Raw genomic sequence first — 11,242 nt, forward strand, 5'->3', positions numbered from 1 at the left:
TATCTCTTATTTTCAACAAAAGCCTCTAAGAGAAGCATTTTTCCATTTTGTGAGGCTCTCATCATCCCCATACACAAAGTGGCGATCATACGCTTGCCGAGAATTACCGCCCCATTTCCCTCCTGTCGTCCTGTTCCAAAATCTTGGAAGGACATGTCAGCGATTGGTTGTCCGCCCACTTTGGCCACCACATAGTGAAAGGGCAACACGGCTCAGTTAAGCGTAGGTCCACTGCCTCCAGCCTGCTTGGCTTTACCAATTTTGTCACCAAATGTCTAAATTCACGGCAAAAAGTACATACTATTTACATTGATTTCGCTAAAGCGTTCTACACTGTAAATCACAAGATACTCTATCCAAACTCTCATCTCTAATCGTTCCCATACCACTTATTTTATGGCTTGCTTCTTACTTTTCCAGCCGATCCAGCCGCGTCTCTTTCGACGGCTGCACTTCCCGCTCTTTCTCCTCTGGCATCCCACAAGGATCTATTCTGGACCCTTCGTTATTTTTGTTTTTTATCAACGACCTCCCCCCCTTTCTTACTTGTCCCTGTTTGTTCCATGTCGATGACCTTAAGCTGTTTTCCGCTATATCGTCGCCTATGGACTGTGATTCTTTTCAATCTAACCTAGACACTCTGGTTCGTTGTTGCTCGCCTAGTGGTTCAGCACGGAAAGTGTCACTCTATGTGTCACTTCCTAAAATCGTCACCCACTTCTTTCTCCTACTCTCTTAACAGACATTCCTTATCCTGCTTAAATTCCACTCAAGACATCAGAGTCACTTTCGACAATAAGCTCCGCTTTGACACCCATTGCCTCAAAGTCACTAATCGAGCAGCAAAATTCTCAGGCTTTATACTTCGCTCCTCCTCTGATTTTGACTCCATCCAAACCTACTTAGCTCTCTTCAATTCCTTCATGAGGAATACGGTCGAGTACTGCTCCGTAACCTGGTCACCTTTCCGTAACTGTGATTGTCTTGCTCTTGAAAATGTGCAATGTAAATTTGCCCGTTCCCTCTTTCTTTAAGAACCTTCCCTTCCTACAACCGCGTAGATCCTATTTGGATCTATGCATATTTTTTAAACTTTCCTCAGGACATTATTCTTTATTTTTAAGGGTTTGTCTCTCTATCTGTGTCGATCTCTATTTCTGGAATTGGAAATCTTTAAAAGACACCTTCTTGGACATGCCAGAGTGAGGGATTTTCACGATTGCATTTATTCGTGATATCACTTCTGCTTCCCCCAGCCTACATTGAATCCACCTAGCCATATTGTCAACCGCATACCAGTCCTCTTGGCACACAGGGTTCTCCCCCGGCTTTCAGGTGATGCTGTCCTTTCTTTATGTTTCCTTCGGACTTTCCTCTGTGGAGCTAGGACAACTTATGCAAACATGTTCCGCGTCCTCCGGGACACCGTCGGGTTAGGTACGCAGCTATTCACGAAATGCCCAATTAGAAATTTGTTATTATTTGCCTCCTCTGCAACCAAACTTTGATATTAGAAATCAATCTGTGGGTCCAGCGACTCTTTTCCGCACGTCTCTATCATTATATAGTTTCCTCCTTTCGGCATTTTTATACCTGTCGATTGGAAGAAAAACCCACCTTATCCACCCATAAGAAAGTATACAAACATAATTCCAGCTATCGCATATGCCACATCGGCTAAGAGATTTTGAAGCCATTGTATACCTATAAGATGATCCTCCTATAAACGGACTAACCCTTTGAGCATTGGATAGGGTATGCAGTGCAGTTTCACAAACTGGTGCTTTGTAGAGTAGTACAGAATTCATCCCTCTAACTATAAACATCCTGCATTTCGTATCATCCTTGCCAGGATTATCCGGGCGTAGCCAGGTAACTCGATACGTGCACCGTCATCAAACACCTCGTTATAGGGATAAAATGTGCCGAGTTGGATGCATTTTCCACTTTACATTCTTCCAAGGATACCTCAAACAACTTCATAAACCTTTTCCGCCTTGACTTAACCATCAGCTTTAAAGCTTTGTTTAATACACTGTCAAAACTGCTTTGCTTTGTTATCCCCCAGCCTATCGGAAATCTTCTTTACTTCGTTGGTCTTCTCCCTGGGAAGGTAGGCTCAGGTGCACCATTTTGATGCCAATAACTCATACGACCATGAATACTGTGGGCAGATTCCAGCCGGCTGAAATCTTCAGACCCAACCCGTAGCGTCCACGAAGGACGGCAACTCTTCCACCCCGCAACTAAAAATCTTCCCGGGATCCTAAAAGAATCGTTTACCTAGTGTCCGCAGTCTGGCTCCAGTTAGAGCTGGGCAATCGCAAAGAAAGTGCCAGAGGGTTTCTTACTCCTCCCCGCAACTTCGGTAATGCAAATTGTGCAGACCGCCACCGCAACCCTACACACGTCTGACACCAAAAGGTTTTGCGATCGGGTCTTGTTATAGGGCAAAATCTTCCTTGATCAACTATTCCCCACCTGAAGCCATTAGCTGCTAAGTAATGCGATACATTATTCCGCTCCTAACAGTCCCCAGCGAGACGCAGTTAATGCCCACCGGGAGACTACATGACCAGCCCTTCAACCCATTCATTCCCCTCTAGGTTCCAATGTCGGGGAACACAGACGAAAGTGACCTTTAAAATGCCGCTCAAACTGCTCAGCGCGCCCCCGACCGCCCGACTTTGATTATGCCCCAGCCATTGACAGGCTCCCACCATCGCCAGTACTTCCACTTGGAATACACTAGTGAGTCCTGGGAGAGCGTGCAGCTCATCTCCGCAGAAAAGTCTTGCAATGACACCTCAGACCATCTTTGATCCGTCGGTGAAAAATACAGTGTCATAACTTTGTAACACCCGGCCGGCCCTCCACTATACCCTAGTTGGAAAGTCGACAGCAAAGTTCCTCGTGAATCTCGGGTTGGATGTGACGTAGTCCTTTCGGAACGTCCAGAGTTCCGGAGGTGCTTCGTATAGGATGTTACTATGACCGTAGGGCTTCTCTGACCGAGATCTGAAGTCACGTTCACATTAAATACGTTACGGCGTATTTAATATGAGGCAAAACTGCAGGGCCCGGTAGCACATGCGCACATGGTTGAAACCTATTAAGCTTTGTTCTATTGCTCTTTTTGCTCAGCGCCATACAATAGAAGCGTAAATTAGAATGGGACGAACCGCAACTATGTACATTTTGGCTGGACATCCCCTTGGAAAGGTTATCTTACAGGTGTAGAAGGACATACAGGCCTTCTTAATCCTCAGTTCTACGTTCAATTTCCATTTTAGGACAGGATACAGGATTTCGCCCGGATACTTCAAATTGGAAGAAAGAACCAATTTTTGTTCATTTAGCCGCAGAATGTAGACTTCGGGTACCCTTGTCTAGGTGATGGAAAGAATCAGCAGCCCACAGGCTCACCTTTTCCAATACTCTATGATTTCACTCATAACCGAGGCAAATATCCCTGACGCCAATATAACCAGGCATGCACACCCATTATCACTATCAACCAGAGCACCGAAGAGGTAATGCCACCCTGGGGTGTACCATCTTCTGCTCACAACCCTGGTTAAGTAGCTACCTCCCACATCAACTTAGATTATTCTAGTTCTCAGCATGAATATTATGCAATGCGTAAGATACCTCTTCAACCCTTCCTTATGGCTATCCTCCTATAAACCAGACTCATTTTTCGGAGATTGTGTGGAATCTGCAGTACAGGTTCCTTATCCTAGTAGTGCGTAAAGCAGAATCAAGTTTGAAATAATAAAACTTGTTTTTCCTATTGGCTAGTGTTTATATTTTGCAAAAACCGATATTTCAGGAACCACTTGTTCGCACTGATGAAGGGAACAAGTGGCTCCGCACGTCCCTTACATTTCGCATCATCAGAGACCTCTTCATTAGGCCAAATTGAAAGCATCATTTTGCACATTGGATACAATTTCTGCGGAATAATAACTAGTACTAACCTTTGTGTCCAATACAATTTCCACCAAACCCGTAACTAGTTCAACGTTTTTCTTTTTGGAAAGTAGGGTAGGTGAATGCATTTACGCTCAAAATGTTGGACTCCCGCAACAGTACACCGTCGGACTACCAACTAAACACCTCCCGGTCATCAAAGAACAAGCTTGAAAAAGTTTGACACATTACTTCGGGCTAGCCCTCCCGCTCTCCCGGGTTTGGGAGCTTTCACGTCAGGGAATTTCTCTCACCAATCGGAGGGGAGGGGAGGAAGGAAGTTGTTAGTTCAAGAAACTACTTGCCATCCGGTCCCTCCGCCGGTCGCTCTGAACATCTTTTTTGACAATGTTGTCAGCTCCCCTGTGTCTGCATAAAGCTGCTGACGAAAGTCGTCTTCCTTTTCACAAGAGAAAAAGGTGTGTTCGGCGTCCACCCTCACTCCATTGCAAAACACAGAATCAGGAGATCGCGCCTTCCTAATCTTGTTCCGGTAGGGCTGAAAGCCTCCGTCCCCACTTAGAAGCTAAGTAGTAATCAAGCTCACCATGCGTTCGATTCAACTATGTATCTAAATTATCGATAAGCGGCACAGTCCATCATCCTCTTAGCTCATTTTGCCAGGAGAGTTGCCACTCGGTAAGTGTGCGTTGACGTTCTTCATGGGCAACCACCTCTCTTAAGTTTTCGGCCTTAGAGCTGCAGATAGCTTTACGCTCTTTACGCAAGAAGGGGAACGGGTAGTCACTCCCACTATCGCCATCACGGCCGTTTGATAGTAAGGTTGGTTAATGTGACTGTACAAAATCCAGATTGTAGATCTGATAGGCTTCCAAGACTCTTTATAGCAGAGCGCAATATGTTACAGATTATTAGTTCCAGCACTTTCCCCATAGAGTCTAATTGACATGTAGGTCTGTGCGAAGATGGTTCACCAAAACGTTTATCAACTTTAGGCAACAAGACTTGCCTTCAGTGTTTTCTTACTTCAGACAAAATCCAATCCAGCAAAGATGCCTCAAATCATACCATATTTTTTTGGACTCGACTTAACAGCCAGACAAAGTCCGGACTGTTTTGAACACCGTCAGGGCCCAGCGCTTTGTTCGCTCTTAGCCTATTGCATTACCACCACGTCTAAAGGTGACTGGAGGTTGACGCGCCTACCCTCTTGAGGAAATAAGGCTTGGACAATTATCAAAGGAGATTGAAATATGTACTATGCAGAGTTACTTGACTTTCATGTCTTCAGATTTCAACCCTATAGGCGCTTTCGCATGAACACCTTTAGGTAAGGCGGCCCCCCTTGCCAAATCGGACCTTTATTTTCGGTATGTTTCAACCTGGCAAATTACTGGCCAAATTACATTGCTGAATGAAATTGCCCATTCTGTGGTCTATGTATTATTCATTCCCCTACACTTTTTTGTTTGTTTAGAGATGCAGGTTTCGGGTCTCTTCTTGGGGCTCCTTTCTTCCTTTTGTGACCTATTTTAAGTGGTTGTAGTGACTGACTTCCACCATATTTTTATGGTTCCGTTTGCGATGTGCTTGTATTTTGAGTCTAAGGTACGCGTAGGCTAATTTCTCTAGATCGCCACTTGGTCTTTTATGAAGCTTCACCAGATTGACATTTGAACTAGCTCCTCATATACCAAGGCTCCTCAGACAAGCTTTCCTTAACTTTGTTTTGAGATGCCCGTGCAACCGGGGAGATCTCAAGTTTGCCGGCCTGAATGGATCTGCCTTCTGATTTTGAGTAGAGTCATTAAATCGCTTACATACCTTCAAAGCCCAGATGGTCAACTCATACAATACAGCCATCTCGAGATAACGAAACTTACGAGATAATAAGTCTACTTACAGAGGTAAGTTTCGCATCTCTTTTCGAAACAGACTCTTTGAGAGTTGTCCTCTTAAATTAAAGGAGGACGATTAGGAGGAGCCCATCTGGATTGACTCTGCTGAAGAAGTCCCACCCAAAGCTATCTAGTACCTGCAACTCTTTTTCTCTCTGTGGGACCCTGCCGCAAACAATGATTGCATTATGCCTGCTTTGCAGGCTACCAAAAAATCCTTGGCTCTTTGCCACACTGTCCATTTTAATGTTAAACCAACATTATCGCCAGCGATCACCGTTCAATTCCCATGGCTCTCTCACGGAAGAAGGAAAGAATGTTTTGATTCATTCAAGCAACGTTTCAAATTCTACAAACACTGGAAACACAAATTAAGCTGGAATAACAAAATTAGATCTTAAACTTCACTTGCCAACTTTTTATTGCACACTTTCGTTCATTTTTTATATAAATATTAAATAGAAAATTACAAAAGGACTCTTAACAGTAAAGCGCGTCATCACAGCCCTATCAGTAACTTCTTAGTATGATGCTGGAGCTGAGCAAGGAGCTGGCTGCACAGATGGGGAGCATCCAACAATAATAGCTTTCGAGCATGGGATCGATGGAGCAGGTACTGAGTAACTCAATGAGGCGGGTACAGCATAGGCAGGAGCTGGTGCAGCGTAAGCAGGTGCAGGTGCAGCATAGGCAGGAGCTGGTGCAGCATAAGCAGGTACATGTGCTGGTGCAGCGTACACTGGGGGCCGTGGGGCATACGCGGACTTGGGCTTCATATTGGCCGCATATTCATGAGACTTCTTACAACGTTCCAAATACTCCAAATCGAGATCCTCTGCTGCAGGAGGTGAAATTCCGACATTCGTCAAGGTATTCAGCATGCTCTCTCGTAATTCATTTGCGCTAATCTGGGAAGCCAATGTGGCGATAGCTACTACGATTACAATGACAAACTTCATATTTCACGAAATACTAGACGCGCTTCTTCACGAGTACTTGAACTATTGAACTGGATACCATTTGTAATTGACAAAGTAATTTATATACCTTTCAATTACGCGAGAGTCAATAAACTGCTGGCGGTGCAGAAATGCACTTTGGAGGAAAATCGATATGGCCAGTCCATGAATTATTTCCAAGTTGCGAAGTTTATAAATATTAAAGTGAAAGCGGAGCTCTAACATTTGCGTTACGTGAATATTTCCTGTGTTTTATGACCGACCTCGATTGATTTCGTTAATGAGCACTTTGCAAATATTGAAAAATTTTATTCTAATTTGAATTTGGCTTAACTGGGCTATTGAGAAATTTGGCCCAGTTTTAAGTAATTTCAATATGTTCATCGTTACGGTGTTATCTGACCTTAAACAATAATAGCTATGAAGCACAATGAGTTCAAGTTCAAAAGACTACCAATATCTGGGACAGATTTACTGCAAGAAAAGATGGAAAATCTTTCAGTTCATGATCCATAATCATCTACAGTTTTCCTAATCTTGTCGATTATATACTGAAAGTTCCTTTTTCCACCACTGAAAACTGAATTCGATATCCTACGTACACCAAAAGATTTTTTTGATTGCTGCTATGCGATAAAAAATAGCGCATCAATTGGGGACATATTTTCTTAACTAATCAAAGGATACCATAAGTCCCCCGGTCACAGGTCAAAAGCAAAGATCGCACCCACAATAAGAGCACAATTCCTGCAGGAAAGCTTCTGCGGAACCACAGAAATAGCTTCGCCACCAAATCCTTTTTCAATTTCTAGGTGACGATCGCTAGGAGTTACTTCTTACTGAGAAACTACAGACAGATCTGGAAGCTGGTAGCGAGTCTCCTTAGCTAAAAATGACAAAGACAACTGCCAACCCGAACTTTGAGGGGTTGATTAGAGCTGACAACCGTACCCGAAAAAACTAACCGTTACGAAGCCAAGAAAAAGGCCCGGAAGAAGATTTTCTTTTTGGGAGGTAGGGTAGGTGAATGCATTGTTGGGCTCCCCGTTCGTTACGTCGTCGGACTACCAACTAAACATCTCCCTATCGTCAGAGAGCTAGCCTGGGCCCCTTTTTGTACATTACTTCGGGATAGTTCACGAACTGTCCCGCCTTGCGGAGCCTCCAAATCAGGGAATTCCTTTCACCAACGAGAGAGGAGAGGGCAAAGAGAACTGTCAGTTCAAGGAATCCCTACCATCCGGCTCCTCCACCGGTCGAGCTCTACCTTCTTAGCAACGAGAAGGACCCAAATATAAAGGGCAATACGGCTCCACCTATCAGCACACTTCAGTATCTCTTCGACAATGTTGTCTGGAGAGAGATCCCTTGTGTTTAAATAGAGCTGCTAACGAATCCAATCCCACCTTCCACAAGAAAAAAAGTGTGATGGACGTCGTCCACAACTCCATTGCAAAACACACAATCCAGCGATCGCACCTTTCCAATCTTGTACAGAAGACAGAAGGCCTTCATGCCCACTTAAAATTGGCTAGGGAAATAGTCAGTCTCGCCATGCTTCCGATTCAGCCCGCACCTAAGTTGCCGATGAGCCGCGCAGTCCATATACCTATAGTTTCATTTTGCCAAGAAAGCTACCACTCGTCTAGCGTACGTTTCCGTTCATCATGAGCAACAACTTCCCTTGGCTCATCTCCCTTCCGCTTGACGCTCCTTAGCAACAAGGGCAACGGGGATTAATCCCGCGATCACCATCACGGCCGGTTCAGAGACAGTGCGGTACGCAGACGCCACCCGCAAGGCTCCCTGTCTCTGTACTTGCGCGAGACGCTTACAATATACCTCCTTGCCGCCAAGAGCGTCAGCTCATACCTCTGCGTCATAGAGCAGGACAGACTTCGTTGAACTCATCCGGAAACGTCGCCTGTTAGACGTAGGACCCCCAGTATTTGCCATTAGCTTACTTAACGCCGAAACTCCAGCTGCAGCCTTGGTCGCTGTTGCTTTTATTTGGTCAAAAAAGCTCATCTTTGAATCAAGAGTCAACCCGAGGTAGTTTACCACTGGTTTTGACTCGATTATCGACTCGCCGAACGATATGGGACGTAGAGTCGGAATTCTCTTTTTAGTCAGGATGACTACTTCGGTTTTTTCCAATGCAAGGTTGAAACAATGAGTAGTCATCGATCAGCTTACCCGTCCCACCAATATGCCGAGTCTGCTTTGCGCCTGTTCGACAGTGCGTCCAGCAACAAGCGCCGCGACATCGTCTGCATAACCGACCACGTACGACTCTTCTGGCATATCGAGTTTAAGTAGACTATCGTAGGCACCGTTCCAGAGGTTCGGCCCCTGAATGGACCACTGTGCTACCCCTGACTTAACCTCCATTCTCCTCTGACCCTTTAGTGTTTCATAGAGCATGGAGCGGTTCCTCAGATAGTCCCCCAATATCCGTAGGAGATAGTTCGGCACGAGGAAAGTATTGTCTAGTGTGCCTAGAATGTCTTTCCATCTTCATCGAAATTAAAGGCGTTTCTGACGTCAATCGTTACGAGGAGCACCACCCGTCTAGTTCGGCGGCTATGTGCCTCCACTCGTCGAACGGCATCCACGACTTGCCTCACTGCATCAACTGTAGATCTCCCTGCTTTAAAACCAAACAGCCGGGGAGATAAATCTCCGGCAGAGTATATCGCTTTAGCGAGTCTACTTCTGATGAGCTTTTCAAGCACTTTTCCAGCAGTGTTAAGCACACATAGTGAGCTGTATGAAGACGGCGACCCGGAGTCGCCTTCCCCTTTGTGGATCAGCGCAAGCCTCGCCACTTTCCAACGAGCAGCGAAAGTGCCCTCTTTCAGACAAGCGTTGAATGCGCCGAGCCGTAGGTCTGGTCCGTTCTGGAATACCAGTTTGTGTACCTCTGCTGGAATACCATCCGGTCCTGGCACCTTCTTGCTGCCTGTTCCAACTATTTTATAGAGAAAAGTGGACGGTCCTCCGCGCTCTCCACGCCGACGTTATAATCCCATACGGGGTGTGCAGGGGATGGTGCCCTTACAATGCATAGCCCCGATTTTTTGGGTTACCAGTTTGTAACCACAGGTCCCCATTCAAAACGGGTACCCTTCTTTGGAGTCATAACGACCATCCCTTTCTTCCACTCACTGCAGTAACTGCGGGTGCAGCGATAAATAACTTTGATGGGGGGAGGGCACGTCACGCTCAGCGGCTTTATTTCGTTTGATTGCATTGAAGGCCGAGATAATTACTCTCCTGCTTGAGGGACAGTCCTTATTCTCATGTTATAGTGACTAGCCATTTCGATCACAAGTGAAGGAACCTCACGGATATAATACGGTTAAGAACCGTGGTCAAGTGTTCTTTCCACCTCTTCAGTTTGTTCATTATGGTGGATGAGAAGTCGACCACTGCCGTCCTTCACAGTTCTATCGAAAGATTTTCGATCACATGCAAAGCTCTTCCGTGATGTGGTATACATTTCTGAAATCACTGAGATCTGCGACGTATTCCGCTTCCCTGGCTAGCGCAATAGCTAACTCATTCTTTCTTATTACGGCGTAGGCTACGTTAGCCTTCTCGGGATTTCGCTCAGTATCAGATTTGGTACGCCATGTCGAGAAGTGGCCAAAGACCTGTACAGCATCCGAGAAAAGAGCACATTTGATGGCGGCCCATTGCTCATCGATATTGTCAAGCGCGTTGTTCACTATATCTATCGTTCGATCAGCAAGGTAGCTCCCCACTGTCGAGCGACGACTGGGTCATACAAGCGATCGATAATGAACTTAGGGTGTCGCATTTCCCCAAACCGGTAAGAACTAGCAACACGCAAGCGAACGTAAACGACCATCAGATGGTGATCCCTTTCGAGGCCTATGTCAGCACCTCTCTTTTTACACACGTCCTGAAGACAACTCCTGAATCTACTGGTGATCAATCTGATTGCGCGTACGGCGTCGGTCAGTTCAAACCCAACTGGTCTTATGGCAGTCTCTGTGCAATGTTCTTGCACAGCCACCGGTGAAAGTTGCAGAAATCCACAAACCTCCCACCATTATCATTATGGTTGCCTAAACCATGCTTCCCCATCACATGTCAGAGGAAGGTTTTATCTTAGACCCACCTTGGTATTCAGATCACCCTTCACGATCACAATGTCACCTTTAGGAATCCTCTCCTGAAGTGCTTGTAGTTGCTCATAGAAAACAGCTTTCTCCACTATATCGAAAGACTCCTTTGGAGTGTAGCATTGTATTATATAATTGTGATGCTCCAGTCAAGAGAGCGCACCCTGCGGTAGCCGTCAAAAGAAATCCGACACTAGATTCGCTGCTGCTACTTGGTCTTCCCGAGTATAATAGCATATTGCCGGAGGAATGAGAATACTCTCCAAAGTGTCACCATATTACTTCGCTTAGGCCCAGAATG

The 11,242-nt window shown here is 45.5% G+C and overlaps 1 protein-coding gene across 2 annotated transcripts in view; it reads left to right on the top strand.

Moving 5' to 3' along the window:
- The window catches only part of LOC119653180, a 60,262-nt gene that overhangs the window by 26,552 nt on the left and 22,468 nt on the right, over positions 1-11,242 (top strand). The window lies entirely within an intron of this gene.

The sequence above is a fragment of the Hermetia illucens genome, chromosome 3 (assembly GCF_905115235.1).
Source record: "Hermetia illucens chromosome 3, iHerIll2.2.curated.20191125, whole genome shotgun sequence".
Lineage (NCBI taxonomy): Eukaryota > Metazoa > Arthropoda > Insecta > Diptera > Stratiomyidae > Hermetia > Hermetia illucens.